Here is a 19,257-nt window from a genome sequence, read left to right as displayed (position 1 = left end):
GTTCCTGCTAGGGACCGGTTGCTTTGGTCGTCTATGATGGCATACACCTTCATTGCCTTTTCTGGATGTCCCTCAGGATAAACCTTGATGAGGCATATTCGGGCACAACATTTCTGTGTTTGGCCCTCTCCACATACCTCTGAGCATGAGCAGGAGATGGCTGTGGTGGTGTCAGTCTGATTCTTGGGCTCCCCGCCATGACTTGGAGTGGGAGTGGTGGTGACTGCAGCCGGTGTGTCTCTAGCTAGCTGGGTTGGGTGCATGGCTGAAACGTGTTTTTCACTGTGACACTCCTCACACTTGACAATGGATTTACAGTCCTTGGCCATGTGTTCAAGTGATGCGCAGCATTTGAAACAGATCCCAAGCTCTGTGAGGACTTTCTTGCGCTCCTGTAGGGTTTTAGATCTAAACCCTCTGCACTTGTTCAGTGAATGCGGTTTTTTATGGATGGGACATTCTTGATTGAAAGACTTATCTCGTGATGAGATGGTGTTCTGTTTATCTGTGCGTGCTGCAGGTGATGGTAGCTCAGTCTCCCTGACACTCACAGTGTTCTTAATGTCTCTGCGTTTGTGTATGGCACCTTCATACCTTGATGATGATGATGTTGCAGCTGCCGAAGTGTTGAACTCTAGGAAGTCGAGGCTGGGGTCGTTCCTCATCTGGGCCTGCTCATCAATGAACTTGCAGAACTGAATAAATGGGGGAAAGGTGACGTCATTCATTCTTTTGTACCTTGAGACTGACGTTGCCCATTTCTCCTGCAGACTGTATGGCAGCTTCACCACGATTGGGTTCACTCCATGGGCTGTATCCAGGTAGCACAGCCCAGACAGATGAGGGTCTCTTTTGGCGAGCTCCAGCTCCATGAGCAGATCACTTAGGTCTTGAAGCTTGTGGACTTCTTTAAGGTTGATCTTTGGGATGTCCTGCAGTCTCTTGAATAGGGCTTTCTCTATTGCTTCTGCGCTGCCAAAGGTGCGTTCCAGTCTCTGCCATGCAGCAGCGAGACCTGCTTCTGCTTGTCCCACATAGACGGTTCTGAGGCTCTTGATACGGTTTGTAGAGCCTGGGCCCAACCACTTGATCAGGAGGTCGAGCTCCTGTTCCGCAGTGAAGTTGAGATTTGCGATGGCTGCCTTGAAAGTTGCTTTCCAGGCCCTGTAGCTCTCTGCACGATCATCGAATTTCGTGAGACTAGTGTTGATTAGCTCTCTGCTCACCATGAACCTGGCAAACTCAGACATATCTGATTTCTCACCACTTGTTGCCACGACGACTCGTGATGCCCCTGGGGCGTATGGGCTGCCTGGCATGAATGGATGAGATGTTCCCGGGTAAAATGACGTTGCTGCAGGGTTGAGCTGTGGTTTAGCCTCTGTAGATTCTGATGACCGCTGCTTGAGCTGTGGAAGTGGGTCAGGAAACACTTGGTTGCCATCTTGCTGTGGTGGCTGTGTTTGAGAGGGCACCTTTTGGTGACTGTTATTAATTTGCTTGGGTGCTTTAGGTGGCACTGGCACTGGTAGAGGTAAGTTGGAGGTTTCGGTGTTGTCGGCTTGGACGGTACTGCAAACCGGGGTTGCTACAGGTAACTGATTCAGTACATAGTCTCTTGTGCGATCAACTGGATTGTCTGCTTCCAGTGGTGGCGAGTCAGCTGGATCAGGACCTTGGATCAATGCTTGCTCAAGTAGTCTCACTTTAGCTAGCGCAACTTCCTCTTCCATCTGTGACTGAAGAATCTTTATCCGAGCCTCCGCTTCTGCACTTTTGGCTTCTTCCTCTACTTCTCTTTCTGTGAAGGAACGTCTCACCTTGGATTCCTCTGCTCTTATGCGGGCCTCTAGTATCCTGTCGCTCAGGGCTGAGCTTCTTGAGGATGATGACCCGGATGACCGAGAGGAACGTCTAGATGAGGTTGATCGGTGTGATCTGGTTTCTTGCTGGTGAGAGATACGGTGTTCTGCCTTGTCTATGGCATTTTGCACCTTGGCATCTCTTTCTTTGTCCACCTCTTCTGCCTTGCTCAGGTCTGAAAGCGCTTCGTCAATTTTAGAGTCTTTTAGAAAGGTAATGTACCTTGTTGACAGTCTCTTGTATCTTTCATGAGCTGTGTTCAGCCGTTCCAGAGCGGCTTGTAAGCATGTGGCATCACCTGATGAGGATTCAAGTCTTGACATGTAATAGGTGACTCGTTCCCACTGTTCTTCCAGGTGTTCACATAGCTCATCTTTCATAGTGTGATAGTTTTCAGTGGCCTTTATCGTGGGTTTGGAAGAGCGCTTCGGTCGGACAACTTGGTCTGCTGAAAGCATGGGCTCTGCCTCCTGGGCTTCATAATGGACAGTATCAGGTTGTATTTGCTCTGTTTCAGCAGTGGGGAACTGTCCGAGGTCTTTTTCGGCCATTTTTATATAAGGTGTACTGTCTCTTTAAGAAACTTGACTTTTGAATAGGGGTCCAAAAATCGTTGTGCAGCTCTGCAAGGACTCCCTGATGAGATTCCCAAGGTGTCTTCAGTAAAACTTGGGGTTCGCAGTGCAGCGGTGTGCAGTAATGGGGTATAATGTACTGCAAGTCTATAGAAGGAGTATAGCAAGAGAGAAACAGCAGGTGCATAAACTGTCCCTTTACAATGCAGCAGAGGTGACACAGGACGTGGCAGATGGGAGAGCTTCCCCTTAGGCTTGTCCAGGCATGCACTGTGCAGGCAGACTAGTGCACAAGGCTTGTTGCTAGGCAGATTACAGGGGAAGTTACAGGGCTCTTAGGGATCTGTAGCCGGGGTATTGAGCTCTTAAGCAGTCTTCTGACTGTTCTGTCCCCACTTAAAGGGAACCTGTCATGAGAAATGTCCCCTAAAACCTCACAGATTCCCCCTCTGCAGCTCCTGGGCTGCATTCTATAAAGGTCCCTGTTATGATTGTGGCCACTTTCTGACCTAAAAAAAGTGTTTATAAAGTTGTACCTTTTTTGCTTCTGATTCTGTAAATACGTCCCGGGGGCGGGCTGCCTGATGGCCGTTAGTCTGCCCCCTGGTCCTGTATGCCGCCCCCCTCGCTGATTACAATAATGCTGGACGCCGCCCCCTGCTACATCCATCGCCGCGCATGCCCAGTGCCCATCTGTCGGGGATGAGCACTGTGCCTAGCGTCACCGCTGGTGACGTGCACGCAGGGTTAAGATTATGGGCGGTGCTGTGATGTTTATCGGCCTGCTTCGTTCTGCGCAAGCGCGCTGCTGGTAATCTGATCTCCGCGTCTCCTCCTGATCGGTGTAGTCACCGCTCCTCCCATCTATTTCCTGCCTCGGGGCAAGATGGGAAGGAGGTGACGTGGGGGTCAGCAGCAGCGCGCTTGCGCAGAACGAAGCAGGCCGAGGGGGCAAGCGCGGCCCCCGCGATTATGGGCGGTTGCTTAGGAATAAACATCACAGCACCGCCCATAATCTTAACCCTGCGTGCACGTCACCAGCGGTGACGCTAGGCACAGTGCTCATCCCCGACAGATGGGCACTGGGCATGCGCGGCGATGGATGTAGCAGGGGGCGGCGTCCAGCATTATTGTAATCAGCGAGGGGGGCGGCATACAGGACCAGGGGGCAGACTAACGGCCATCAGGCAGCCCGCCCCCGGGACGTATTTACAGAATCAGAAGCAAAAAAGGTACAACTTTATAAACACTTTTTTTAGGTCAGAAAGTGGCCACAATCATAACAGGGACCTTTATAGAATGCAGCCCAGGAGCTGCAGAGGGGGAATCTGTGAGGTTTTAGGGGACATTTCTCATGACAGGTTCCCTTTAAAGGCGATGGAAGGTGCGTAGTTGTGAGAGGTTGTGAGAGTCTTACCTTCGTTTTTCCTATAGGTGGGGCAGACAGGACCTTGAGCACTCCAGAGTGAAAACATGCACAAGCTGAGATGAAACAATGGTGGTTTATTTTCTCCAAAGGTCAGGACATGCAGAGTGCAGTAATCCAAGTACCTGGCATTGAATTCTCCAGTGATGCTTGCCTCTGTAGCTACTACGTGTGGTCAGAAGACTTTGCTCCTAGTAGCTCAAGTAAGGGATGTTGCTCTCACAAAAGCTCTGACTGGAATGACAAGCCAGGAAGTGATGCAAGAGGGTCATCAGACACTCCCATGGGCTGAGCAAAAGAAACAGAGGAGCTGAAAAGTCTGACCAGTAGATGGCAGCAGAGACAGGCATGAAAAACATTAAATAACAGTTTTAACTAAGACAAATAGAACAGCACAGTTGTGAGAAGCAGCATGTTCAATATCGCCGAATATCACAGCCACAACAAAGAAAAGCAGCTCTAGCCACCATAGTTGGGGTGTAGGGGTGAGGTAAATTTCAAGCCGTTAATTTTTTGCGGCCCCCGAAGGTTGGTAGAAATTTCCAAATGGCCCCCGGCAGAAAAAAGGCTCCCCACCCCTGCCGCAAAGAAATAAGCCTTTATATGGCAAGGTTGACTGAAAAATAAAAATGTTACGGCTTTTGGAAGAAGGGGAGGAGAAAAAACAAAAAAACGGAAAAGTGCCCGGGGGTGAAGGGGTTACAATTAAGGTTTTGTATAATGACAACTTCATCACCAGGAAAATGGCAACAACCAGACAGAAGTAATCACACTTAAAAAAAAAACCGCTAAACTTTTGGTCTCTACTGTATATTCATGTAAAATAAGTACTTGCAATCCTATCATATCAGTAATCTCATGACTTTAACGACCCTTACTATATCTATACACGTCTTGTATACCTGCTTTATAGCAAAAGGGGACCTGTCCTCAAACAAAGGCCCCCCTGTCATCATTTTTAGATTGTCACAATGACACATTATACTCACATACAATGCCTATACAATAATGTCCAAATAATTAAATGACTAATTAGTAACAGAGTTAATGGTAACGTTCCTGGGCTAGGGTGGTGCGTTGCGTATAGTCAGACCCGTATGATAGTGGGACGCTCATATTTCCGCTTTCTCTGCATCATCTCCGATAACAGAACCGCTCTGCGGACATCAATAATGACATGAAAATGTATGTGTCAATAAGTGAAGGCAGAATCTGCAGACACTTCTACAAAACACTAGAAGCGTCTTATCAGATAATTACCTCACTTAATAATTCATGAATTAAGAGCTTTCGGATTAATGAAGACCAGAGAATTTACTTTTCTCTATTCAACATGATTCGCCGATTGTAACTTTAACCCTTTGTTGTCCACGTCATGCAATATTCATGTTATCGATCAGTGAGACACTGGCCTCCTAAATGCTTCCTAATTGGATTTTTACAGGATTGGTGTAACAGTGGAATTAGGGACATCTTTCTTCTTTGAAACTTAGTAAGTCTAATAATCTAATAGATATTGTAGGAAAAAGAGTCCAAAATGGCTGGAGTCAACCCTGTCCGTCAGATTAAATGGTCTGCTGGTATTGCTTCTTAGGGGTACTTTGCACGTTGCAACATCGCTAGCCGATGCTAGCGATGCCGAGCGCGATAGTAACCGCCCCCGTCGCACATGCGATATTTTGTGATAGCTGCCGTAGCGAACATTATCGCTACAGCAGCTTCACATGCACTTACCTGCCCTGCGACGTCGCTCTGGCCAGCGACCCGCCTCCTTCCTAAGGGGGCGGGTCGTGCGGCGTCACAGCGACGTCACACGGCAGGCGGCCAATAGAAGCTGATTCCTTCAGCATTGGCGGTGGAGACAGGTAAGGAGATGTTCCTCGCTCCTGCAGCTTCACAAACAGCGATGTGTGCTGCCGCAGGAACGAGGAACAACATCGTATCTGCTATTGGTGCGACATTATGAAAATGTCGGACACTACACAGATCACCGATTTACGACCCTTTTGCGATCCTTTATCTGCACATCTAGGCTTTACACATTGCGACGTCGTTACCGGCGCCGGATGTGTTTCACTTTCGATTTGACCCCGACGATATCGCAGTAGCGATGTCGCAATGTGCAAAGTACCCCTTAGCCTTATGCAAGTAGATAATAGACACATCCATGGACAGCGGTGGCATTGTTTCTGGAAAAAGTGGCTTTTACTTTGGCAGACTCAAAATGTCCCTTCATTACATGGTTGGACATCCCCTGATAAAGAAGAATTGTATGGCCAACTGTACTTCCAATGTCAACAATATCTCCAGAAATTTCACTCCAGTACCTGACTCCATTACTCCAGCACGCCACTCATCAGATGCTCCAGATACAATAGCTCGTCATGAATTAGATGAGCCATGGCATCCCACCCATGCTGCTCCCGGAACCCAACCCGGTTGCTCCCATTTTGCTGGAGCTGTGAGAAACTGGAGTGAAAATACAAGCACAACTTTTAGCTATAAAGACACATAGATCTGCATTAGAGCAATATACTTAAAGGGAACCTGTCAGCAGATTTGGGGCCTATAAAGTTACGGCCACCACCAGTGGGCTCTTATATACAGCATTCTAACATGCTGTATATAAGAGCCCAGGCCGCTGTGTAGAATGTAAAAATGACTTTATAATACTCACATAAGGGGCGGTGCAGACTGGTCGGATGGGTGTCTCTACGGGTCCGGCGCTTCCTCGTTCGTCCATTTTTGTCCTCCTTCTTCTGAAACCTAGGTGCATGATGTGTTCTAAGTCATTCACACTAGCCGGCATTGAGGTCCTGAGCAGGCACGCTACAATACTTTCTTCTGCCCTGCTCAGGGCAGATCCAAGTGCGTCTGCTCAGGACCTCAATACCAGCCCAGTGTGGATGACGTAGGACGCATCATGCACCCAGGGTTCAGAAGAAGGAGGACAAAAATGGATTAAAAGAGGAGGCACCTCACCCGGAGAACGGAGACACCCATCTGACCGGTCTGCACCGAAACGACCGTTTAGGTGAGTAGTATAAAGTGATTTTTACGTTCTACACAGCGGCCTGGGCTCTTATATACAACACGTTAGAATGCTGTATATAAGAGCCCACTGGTGGTGGCCATAGCTTATAGTCACCAAATCTGGTGACAGGTTCCCTTTAAAACATGTATCAACGTATCACATTCAATCAATACTATTTGCAAAGGGACTTTTTTTTTAAAAAAAACAACAAAAAAAAAAACAAGCATTGAAACAAATATTATCTGAGCTATGCTTGTAGAAATCAGAACAATTGGAGTATGTGGCCGATGTTATTTTACTTTATGTAAGATAATGGTGAGCTCGTCGTGTCCTTGGTGCACGGGGGATAAGTTTTTAATAAATCCCTTTTAAATTATTTTGATTTTTGTGAGACAAAGATGAGCTTAACAATAAAACCTCAATGCAAATATCTTCACCTTTTTATTCCATTGTGCAATATAGATATTTCCAGGACTTCATTTTCTCTTCATTTATATGCATAGAAAATTTACAGCAGCGTATTTACAAGAACTAAGTTACCACAGGCGATGTCCTTTATAAATATGCAAAGCGTCCTTCACAGTGTGCTCCATTTATAAAGGGAGACCGTCAAATTCAGTTCCTGACCATAACTTCGAAGGATCCGGCCTAATACTGCTCAAGAAGATATTTATATGGGACGCTGCTGGTTTTATAGCAGGAACTTGTCTTACCTGCGGGCAGGATATTTTGTCCCATGAACTTGTCGGCACTTTTATCAAGGTTAGTGGACTAAGAGCTGGTTCAGCTTAGAAAAAGTATTTTTAATGACATTTGAAAAATGAGAGAAGAAATCCTTTTTTAGAATCTTCATCATTTACCTTGAACATAGAGAGGTCACAAAGAGCGTGTCCACGATAGTAATGAAGTGACTTGAAATCAAGACTACCTAACTGTCTCTTATCCCAGAGGTACGCCTGATGGTGGCAAGGTCTGTACCCCCGGCGTAACCCTAAATCCTGAGAAGCCCTGGTCTTATACTCCCTCACCCCCATCCTAGGAGGGCATCGGGATTGGAGTGATAAATCCCCACACAAATAGACAGACAGGGAAGAACTAAACCTCTAACTCCCAGCAGTCACTCACGGAGGTAAAGACAATACGTGCACGGGGGGAATTATAGAAAAGGGAGGAAATACACAAGGACAAGGGTATCTCCACATCACATCAAGATAGCATACAGCAGTGCTTCTGAAGCTGAGTCACCATGCACCAATATCAGTAACGCTTTTGCTATATTTGGCATGAAGGAACAGGATCCACCATTTTTTAAAGGGTGGAGGTGGCTGTGATAGGTCTTCAGTAACCTGTGACCCCAGCAGCAACTTACAGGCTAGCAGAAATTAACTCCTGCCAGACCATCACCAGAGATACCCCTAATGGTGGTGATGACTGAGTCTCCTTCCTGGCCCTGCTCCTGACTCGCCCTGATCTTATACCCCATTCCTCTCCTCCAGTGGGGCCAGAAAAGGAGTGTGATTTAACCCACAGAAATTAGACAAACAGGGGAAACCAAAACTCTGTCACACAGCACACACACACAGATGTATAAGACTATAAGAGATTAGGAGGAAAACAATAGCCGGGTGGAAACAACAAGATGATGGGTAAACTCCACAACACCAAGCACACAGCAAATCTGGGACACCACAGCACACAGAGCAACACTAGAGAAGCTCTAGTTGGCATGGGTGCAAAATCTCCTCCAACCTAAGTATAAGCAGAGCATATGTGATATGTATCCTTACCACATGTGATCCCAGAAGCCTAACAAGCAGGCTATCAGTGGTTAACTCTTGCTAGCCTGTTTATGAATGAGCACACAGCTGGTCGACGCCTGGGTCTGACTGTGTAGATCAGAAACATCAGCGAAATCATCAAGCGGGTTGTTAGAATTTGCAATATGAACAGCGTCTGATGCCACCATGACAGTCGGCGAGTTTTGTGTAAAACTCCGCATGACACTATCACCACCTTAAAAGTGGACAGATTTTTACTCTTATTTTATTCCTGCTGTTCCACTGACTTTTGTTTTATTTTTTTGTTTTTTATATCAGACACATGGTTCCAGAAATATGAGCCTTTTTTTATTTCCTACTAATTTTTATTGGCTTTACAAAGGGGCGTGGTTTACAGAGTAAAAATGCAGAGCAGCCCAAAAGACACGCACCACAGAATCCTGTGAGCGACGTTCCCTTGTAAAGACCATAAAAATAATCACTAAATAAAAAGTCCAGTGTCTGGAAATGTCTGGCAGATTTAAAAAATACAAACAAAATAATACTCAGGAGAGAAAAAAACTCCACATCTATGATCTGGTGACAGGTCCCTTTTACGTTGTTGGATATCGCCTGTAACAAGCACTCTGGGGACAAGTGGCCATAGTGGGAAACTGCATATCCACCTCTCATCGTTCCACGAGCGGCGGATGTACACACATGGTCAAAATTGTTGGTACCCCTCGTTTAATGAAAGAAAAACCCACAATGGACATCGAAATAACTTGAATCTGACAAAAGTAATACTAAATAAAAAAATCTATGAAAATGAACAAATGGAAGTCAGACATTGCTGCTTTTCAACCATGCTTCCATTGATTTTTTTTTAAAAATAATAGAACTGATGAAATAGGCCTGGACGGAAATTATGGTACCCCTGAAAATAATGTGGCAAAAGGGACATGTTAAATCAAGGTATGCCAACTAATTAGCATCACAGGTGTCTACAATCTTGTAATCAGTCAGAGGGCCTGTATATAGGGCTATATATACTCACTGTGCTGTTTGGTGACATGGGGTGTACCACACTCAGAATGGACCAGAGAAAGCAAAGGAAAGAGCTGTCTCAGGAGATTAGAAAGAAAATTATAGACAAGCATGTTAAGGGTAAAGGTTATAAGACAATCACCAAGCAACTTGATGTTCCTGTGACTAGAGTTGCACATATTATTCAGAAATTTAAGATCCATGGGACTGTAGCCAACCTCCCTGGATGTGGCTGCAGGAGGAAAATTGATGACAAATCAAAGAGACGGATAATACGAATGGTAACAAAAGAGCCCAGAAAAACTTCTAAAGAGATTAAAGGTGAACTTCAAACTCAAGGAACATCAGTGTCAGAGCGCACCATCCGTCGATGTTTGAGCCAAAGTGGACTTCATGGGAGACGATCAAGGAGGACACTATTGTTGGAAAAAAAAATCATAAAAAAAGCCAAACTGGAAGTTGCCAAACTACATGTTGACAAGCCACAAAGCTTCTGGTAGAATGTCCTATGGACAGGAGGCAAATATTGAACTTTTTGGCAAGGCACATCAGCATTATGGTCACAGATGGAAAAATGAAGCATATCAAGAAAAGAACACTGTCCCTACTGTGAAACATGGAGGAGGCTCTGTTATGTTCTGAGTCTGCTTTGCTGCATCTGGCACAGGGTGTCTTGAATCTGTGCAGGGTACAATGAAATCTCTAGACTATCAAGGGATTCTAGAGAGACATGTGCTGCCTAGTGTCAGAAAGCTTGGTCTCAGTCACAGGTCATGGGTCTTACAACAGGATAATGACCCAAAGCACACCCAAAAAACACCCAAGAATGGCTAAGAGGAAAACATTGGACTATTCTGAAGTGGCCTTCTATGAGCCCTGACATAAATCCTATTGAGCATCTTTGGAAAGAGGTGAAACATGCCGTCTGGAAAAAGAAGCCTTCAAACACAAGACAACTGGAGCAGTTTGCTCTTGAGGAGCCAATATACCTGTGGAGAGGAGCAGAAGTCTCTAATAGTTACAGTAATCGTGTGATTGAAGTGATTGCCTCAAAAGGTTGTGCAACAAAATATTAAGATAAGGAGGAGGGGGAGGAGGAGAAGGAGGAGGAGGAGGAAGGGGAGGATGAGGAGGAGGGAGGAGGAGGAAGGCAAGGATGAGGAGGAAGGTGGAGGAGGAGGAAGATGGAGGAGGAAGATGGAGGAGGAGGAGGAAGGGGAGGAGGAGGAGGGGGAGGAGGAGGAGGATGAGGAAGGGGAGGAGGAGGGAGAGGAGGAGGAGGAAGGAGGAAGGAGGAGGGAGGAGGAGGAAGGAGGGAGGAGGAGGAGGAAGGAGGGAGGAGGAGCAGGAGGGCACCATCATTTCTGTCCAGGTTGATTTCATGAGTTTTATTTATTTATTTTTTAAATTCCGTGGAAGCAGAAAAGCAGCAATGTCTGACTTTCATTTGTTCATTTTCATAGATTTTTTATTTATTATTACTTTTGTCAGATTCAAGTTATTTCTGTGACTATTGTGGGTATTTATTTCATTAAACGAGGGGTACCAACAATTTTGACCAGGTGTGTACATACCCCACTGCGACCACTATGCAGTTGACTGTCATGTTCTGCTGATCATTGTCCAGCCACCGCCATCTCCAGGAAAAGCTGATCAGTTTGCGTGCACCACCACCAATCTGATATTGATGACCTTTCCGAAGGATAGGCCATCAATGTAAAAGTACTAGGCATCCACTTTAACACAGTGCTAATGTATGCACATAATATATAACCTGTAAGGTCAGGAGAAGTTTGCATTGTAATTTAATCCTCTGCCCATGCATTATTTATCGAATTCAACCCTTTTAGGTTCCTTTGTGAAATTCCCACAATTTCATGTAAGGTTTATTATTACTATTCATTAATAAAGAAGAAATCAATTGATATACATTTTCGTTGTCTGAATAGCTTTTTGGCATAGTATCATATTTAAGTATTATGGTCTTGAATTACCTTCTACTCTTGTACAATGACTGATAATGTGGCGCCCCTGACCTCGTCAGGCACCAATGAGTACTGTACCCATGCTGGGACAGTACTTCCAGGTAATCCAAAAGGCCAGAATGAGGTGTGACCAGGTCACCAAAAGGACTGGTGATCACTCCGTATATGGGTTTTGGGTTAAAGACTCGTGGGTGGTGATGGTATGGTACCTGGTATGTTGATATGTAAATATCTCCCCTGTGTGGGAAAATTTGTATTTTGTTTTCTTGTCTTTGCAGCCCGAGGATGTGCTGTTAATAACCAAGGGGGAATGTGGTGCCCTTGACCTGGTCAGGCACCACTGAGTACTGTACCTATGCTGGGACAGTACTTCCAGGTAATCCTAAAGGCCAGAATGAGGTGTGTACGTACAGACACATAGCAACCTGGTCTCCAACACCTTTAGAGGGGACCCTTGGGTAGTCTGAAGAGGGGGGCTAGCCTACAATTCTTTTCAGGAGGTGTAGTGGAGAGGCTGGGAGTTAAAGTGCAGAAACTGAAAGGAAAGGAGTGGAGCGAGCCAGTCTGGTAGTGGTGAGCAGCGGTTGCTAAGGGATACGCACGCTCACACTAGTCAGACCCTGCGCGGTGTAGTGACAGTTGGCGGGGAGAACGGTCACCAAGGAGTCAGAAGAAGAGGTGCTCCTGTTGACTAGGCACGTATGGGGTACAGGTCCCTAGAGTAGACTCAAGTTTAACTATCTGCTAAACCTGCCGGTGAGGGGAACTACAAGTACCTCACCAACCACACAGAGTCCAAGCCTCAGCAACAACGCAGGGACCCATAAGGAGACAGAGCCAGAAGCCATCTCACCTGGTCCACGCTGCCGGCAAACGGTACAAAAAGGGGAGAAAAGGCAGTAGCGACTCCCTGGATAGACCCCCCACGGTACTTCAGGTCAGGGGGTTATCCGAACACAGAAGTGCTAGGAAGGGGAGCCAACTAGTTACCCTCAGACTGGCCTGAAGGAGCTCCTGGTCCTACCTGGCTCATCACAGCAACGCCCGGGTCAGCTCACCATAACATCAGTGTGAGTAAAAATCAGTTAAATCACTTTTGGACTCTGCCTGAGTTATTCTGGGACCCGTTGTTCTTCACACCTGAGCTCCTGGGGCCAGCCTCACTCACGGGAGGCCACACCATCTGACTGCAGACCCCATCAGCCCCAGACGCTCATAAAATCTGCAGTGGCGGTCACCCATATCCCTGACCGCAAGCCGTGAATGGCGTCACGACACATACAAAATCTGACATACCTGTTTGCCATATTACAAGAAGACCCTGTGGCGTCCCTGAAGCTGGATCGATGTCCCTGGGGCGTCACAATAACACCTCTATATACAGTAGATAGTACAGGAGCCACCATTCACAATAGATGATTTCACAGCTCACCTCCTCCCCCTCCTGTGCAATGACTGATACCATCCTATACTGTAGATAAAAGAGAATCGATCTTTTACTATAGGTGATATCACAGCTCACTTCCTCCACCTTCTGTAAAATTACCATCACCTTTATATACAGTAGATAACACAGGAATCACAATTCACAATAGGTGATATCACAGCTCCCCTTCTTCTCCTGTACAATGACTGATATCACCTCTGTATACAGTAGACAACACAGGATCCACCTTTCACAATAGGTGATATCACAGCTCACCTCCTCCTGCTCCTCCTGGTCAGTTACTGATAACACCTCTCTATATACAGTCTTTAACACAGTATCCACCATTCACAGCTCACCTCCTCTCTCTCTCTTCACAGAGGCCTTTTGCCCAGATGACAGAATATATCAGATAACATAATTAGTCAAACAAATGAGGTCTGCGTTGGTCTATTGCCACCAATGTTCAAGTGCCCAATAGGAAGTCGAAGTCTAATATTTTACCTAGTGGACAGTCTGAAAATTTCAATTTCCCTGTGCTTTTTCATTGTCCTTACTAGTCATAAACAAGCACTACCATGCTCCGACAGGGCTGCCACCAGAGTATTCAAGGCCCCATACTGGCCAAATTTTAGGGCCCCCTCGAGACTCTGCCCAGGCTCCACCCCAGCTCCGCCTTTACTCCACAAACCTTCCACAGTCCCACTGCTACTCTTGGAAAAAATCCACTTCCACACTACATCCTCACCAATCACACTTTAACAGTTCCCATCAAACGCCATCTGCTGGCCGTATATATACAGTATATATATATATATATATATATATATACACACTCATACACACACATTATAGAGGCTGCCGGCTGTGTGTGTGTGTGTGTGTGTGTGTGTGTGTGTATACGTATGTATGGCACTTTTACAAATGTTCAAGAAAATTAAGTATTTACCTGAGAAAAATAATACACTCCCTATATTGCCCCTCTTCATAATATACCCTCACACACTGCCCCTCTGTATAATATCCCCATACACACTATACACTGTATAATGTCCCCCCACACACTGCCCCTCTGTATAATATCCTCCACAGACTGCCCCTCTCCATAATACACCCCCACACACTGCCCCTCTTTATAATATACCCCCACACACTGCCCCTCTTTACAAATAGCCACACACACCCTTCCCCTCTGTATAATAGCCACCACACACTGCCCTTCTGTATAATATACTTCTACAGAGTACTCCTTGTAATACTGTTCACCCTGTTCCCTATTGCCCTATAACGTGCTTTCCTAGTAACACTTTGCGCCATGCCCCTTCCTTCCCTCCCCAGTACATGTCAAAACATATAATCTTCAGCTCCTCCATAGAGTGCTTGCCATTCCCTCGCCACCTCCGCAGTTTTGCATTACCCGTAGCAGTGTGATGAGGTAGCAGCGTGATGACCATACCAGGCTGCTGCACATTTGGCTGTGGGATTACTCTCACTGCTCTGACACTGCAACATGGCTAATTTGCATGTGATGCACCTGGAAGCGCATTGCATGCAAATTAGCCATGTGGTAGCTTTCACTCAGATTACTGTAAAGTGGGCAAAGCAACATGGTCGACCCCCTGTGCTGCGGCAATACTTTCTGCAGGCTGTGGCTATAATGGGGCTTGATAAAGCTAAGTAATTACCTCAGGGCCCGGCCGCCCCCTTTACCGTGCCTCATACACCAGTAAGGGCAGTAATACCCTAATGGTTGCCCTGTGTTGGAGTGCTCAGTACTCGTAACGAGCAGTCGGATCGGCTCAACTCAAGTACTGAGTATAATGGAAGTTAATGGGAAGATAAATAGGTAGCATTTTTCCCCGAAAATAAGACACTGTCACATTACTTACATTATTTTTTGCCCCGAAAAATGCACTAGAACTTATTTTCAGGGAAGGGCTTATTTTCGTGGAAACTCGGGTTAGCTGTATGTTTACCACCCAAAAAAGGAAGACACCCTCCTGGAGAATCATACCAGACCTCAGACATCTGCATCACTTTCAGGTCCTCCTGCAATCCACAGAGGGCGCTCCTAGCAGGTCCTTGTGTGCTCCACAGCGGTCCTCCCCTGCACATACATATCAGATAGCAGGAACATCATACACACAAACATACAGAAAATCCAGTGATACTGTACTGCTTCCAGCTGGCAGCGCTGTGGAACACAAGGACTTGGGGTGGAACACGTGGTGGACCTGCGGTGTAACACATCGATGCGTTCCACTGCAGGTCCTCGCGTTCCACTGCATCTGAGGTCCCCAGATCAGTACAGTATCACCGGACATGTGTGTGTTCCACCGCAGGTCCTAGCGTTCCACAACTCCCCATTCGAGTTCTGGCCAGTATGATTGTTGGGCCTGCCTTCCCTCTTTTTGGGGTGTCTTCTTTCTTTAATGAAGGGTCCTGCAGTATTTTTGAAACTTTTTAGCTGCATGGACATTTTATTATTGAACCATAATGAAGGGGCTTATTTTCAGGATAGAAAATACTCCTGCAAGTTACAATAGACAGACTAGTACAGAGGAAAGAGGACCCTGCCCTTGCGGGCTTACATTCTATAGGTAGGGCTTATTTTTGGGGAAACAGTAGGTAGGTAGATAGATAGATAGAAGGATAGATACAAGGATAGATAGATAGATAGATATGAGATAGATAGATATGAGAAGGATAGATGGATAGAAAGACAGATAGATAGATAGAAGGATAGATGGATAGATAGATAGTGTGAACGTTGCGCCCTGCAACGTGGGGGTTTCACTCGCTTGCAGCGGTGTGAGGTAGCTTCAGCAACACACGTACACAGTCTCTTCATAGAAATTCTGGCAGTTTATTTAAAAACACTCAGCATAAACTGCCCTCAAACATAAACAATAAGTCCATAATAGAAGTTTAGCAACTTCCCTACTCTCTGGCTCCTGCCAGCGTACAACTCTAGCCAAGGTTCCTTCCAGCACCCAGGGCCCTCTGCAGACCCCTGTCTGTCTCTCCTCCAGGAGAGATTCGGCCCTACAGCCCTGGCCTGGCTGCACTCACCTCAGACTCAATATCAGAGCCTTGTGATCAGCCTCCATGCAGGCTGAAACACCCAGAGCTCCTGGCTCTGCTCTCACTTGTTTCCAGTCCACACACTGGACATCTAGAGCCAGCCTCTCTCTAGACTGCCCTAGACACACTTCTCCCAGGTTCAGAGACAGGATTGCTTTAACCCATGGAGCCACACCCACAGGTGGTAAGGAGTGTGTAATCAGCATCACACACCCTTCCATGGCTCTGCATGTAATGCAATCCTGTGGAACCACAGGTCCCAGCCAGCTTCACATTGCAGAGCACCCACGCTTCTGCAAAACATACCGGCCCTTTGTAATACAGCCGGTTGATACCTCACATACCCTCCCCCTCTGTTCAAACCCGTAGGGGAGAACACTTGCCAATGACCTGGGGCCGCGAGACAGTGCATCCCCGCTGCCATGCCCCACCAGTTGAGAGGGCCGTCCAAGAGCAGTAGTCCCTGAGGCATCGCCCGACACTGTCACCAAACCCTGTCTGGTCAACCTAGGGTTAAAGGACGTCCCATTTCCAGACCGTTCTCTCCCTGACCCCCTCCCAGGGTCACCGTAGTAGAGAGACATGTCCCCAGTCAAACCTACAGTCTTGTCCGAACCTAGGCTTTCTCGAGTACCCCCAAGGCTACTGTCGGGAACTCTAAGCTCATAGCAGCCACTATCTACAGTACATCGTAGGTTACCACTCTGTCGGCGATTCCTTTTATCGCGCGTCTGAACTACTGGACCGACACGCCATCTTACACTTCTTTCCTCTGAACAACGGGTGGAAGACGGCTGCTGTCCCCCACACAGTTGGCGAAGCAGCTCCTTAATTTTCAGGTTTTCTTGCCACAACCGCTCCATGTCACGTACATGGTGTACCCGATATTCAATAAGGCTTCGAATGTTTCCAAGACTCTCTACAGTCCCGACACAGACAAACGGAACCATACCAGCTTCCCTGGGTATCTTGCTCTCATTAGCAGCAGGGATTCTTAATCTCACCAATCCTGATTTATTCACCATGTCTTGCATGACTCGTCCGGTTTTTCCAATGACTCTCACCACCAGAGCCCGGGGTACTTGGACAATATCTTCCGCCAGACTCTGCGCTTTCCTTTTATACTCTAGCTGTCTAGTGGCTTCTTCCTTTTGCAGTTGGACTTGCCACTTCATACGAACACATCTGAAGTGCATGTCCTTTAGAATAGCCACCCGCTGCCCAGTAATTTCCCTGGTGGACAATATCACTAACTGTTCAGCCCCTGGGGTACAGTAGACCTCACACGCTTCCACAGCTCTCTTAAATTCGTCATGCATGCACTCGGTGGCACACGCTTCTCTTAAGTCCTTAGGTATATCCACCATGCACTTGACTACAGAAGTCTCATTCATCCCTGCCACATGCTTGTCAAGTTTAGCTTCCAGAGTCAGCTCTCTTTGGGCCTCCCCTGCTTCAACATGTTTGGTCAGGATTGACACTCGCTGCTCCATCTGCTCCAAGGCTCCCTGGGACTTCGACTGGTACTCTGCCAAGCGACTTCGGAGCTCAGCCACTTCTTTCTCCAGCTCCCTTACTCGACTCTCAGTAGCCTGCCTAAGAAGTATCTCTTGTTGCAGATGGTCTTTGCTCATCCTCTTGAATGAGTCTTCACTTGCGGACCTCTCTGGTCTACGACACACTATTTCTGAGGCTTTTTCCATCTCAGCTTCAGAACGTTTGGGTTTCAGGCTCTTAGCTGAGCCAATCTTCTTGTCTGCGATCTTGGTCTTACCCACTGAGTCAGTCAGGCTCTCAGCTTCTGATGAGACCTCATGTCCAGACTTCACCTCTTCCTCAGAGGCTCTTTCCGCTTTTACAGCACCTGCTGTGTCTTGGGACTTCACTGCATTCCCTCCAACTTCCACTTGGGTCTCTGCAGTGTCACCCTCTGCCTTCTCTTGGGCATTTACAGCATCGCCTTCTACCAGGGTGTTATGCCCTTCAGCACGGTACTCTGTTCTTCTTAGAACCTTGGCACCATTTTCAACATTCATCACTTCACCACTGGGTAGCTTACCAGTCTGCTCACCATGACCTTTGTGGATTTGTACTCCACCAACACTGCCCTGGATTCCTTCTCCTATATTGTTCTGTAGGATGTCATCTCGTACAGCGCTATCATCCAACAGACCTCCAGCTTCATGCATGGAAATTATAGGAGACACCGCCATTACGTCTTTGGTCGGTTCCTCCCCTGCAATTTCACCCTGCTGGTTTCTGTCGTGACAATGTGTCAGTTCAGTCTTTGATTCCTCTTTCTTTTGCAGGATATCACTGTCTGACTCTTCCGTAGCAGGTGTTACTAGCACCATGTTTTCATTAACCAGGCATATCACTTTCTCTGCACCCTCAGACGGCCTACACTGTGCCCCCTCTCGGCGCTTATTACGTCTTCGGCGTCGGGAGGAAGTTTTGCCCTTCTCGCCCATCTGTACCACACTGTACTCGTTTGTCACCTTACTAGAGTCAGTGTCTTTACTGGAGTCATCATCACTCCCCCTGGCATCCTGGACTATCATGTCCCCACTTAACCAGATATCTGCCTCCCTTTCTGGAGCTACCCCGTTTTTAACGGTCACACTATCGGTTATTCCCTTAGTCCTTATGACACTAAGTTGGGTCCGTCCATCATTTTCTTTGGTCACCCCTAACTTAGGACAGTCAATTTTAGGAGGTGCTATCTCCTCCTTACCACACATAACTGCACAACAAGGACCCCTTTTCACCTCCCAATGTGGTGGGGTTTCCTTTGGGCTGTTCCGGCTCTTACACAAGCAACCGTATACGTCCCCCTGCTTCCACAAGTGCACAAATAATTTAGAGTCCCAACCTATAATAATTGGGTGCAGTAAATCTGAGACTTCAGCAACATCATGAGAACCACTGTCCCAGGCTGTCTTAATGACCACTCTGGAGACCGGGTATTCTGTCTCATTACTGTGGGTGCAGCCGACGTGGATCTTCCTTCCAGGAATCAAGTGGACATCAGAGGTGGCCCTCACCAGGGTCACCAAGCTC

Source organism: Anomaloglossus baeobatrachus, chromosome 3 (assembly GCF_048569485.1).
Source record: "Anomaloglossus baeobatrachus isolate aAnoBae1 chromosome 3, aAnoBae1.hap1, whole genome shotgun sequence".
NCBI classification, from domain to species: domain Eukaryota; kingdom Metazoa; phylum Chordata; class Amphibia; order Anura; family Aromobatidae; genus Anomaloglossus; species Anomaloglossus baeobatrachus.
Note: the sequence above shows the minus strand (reverse complement) of the source record.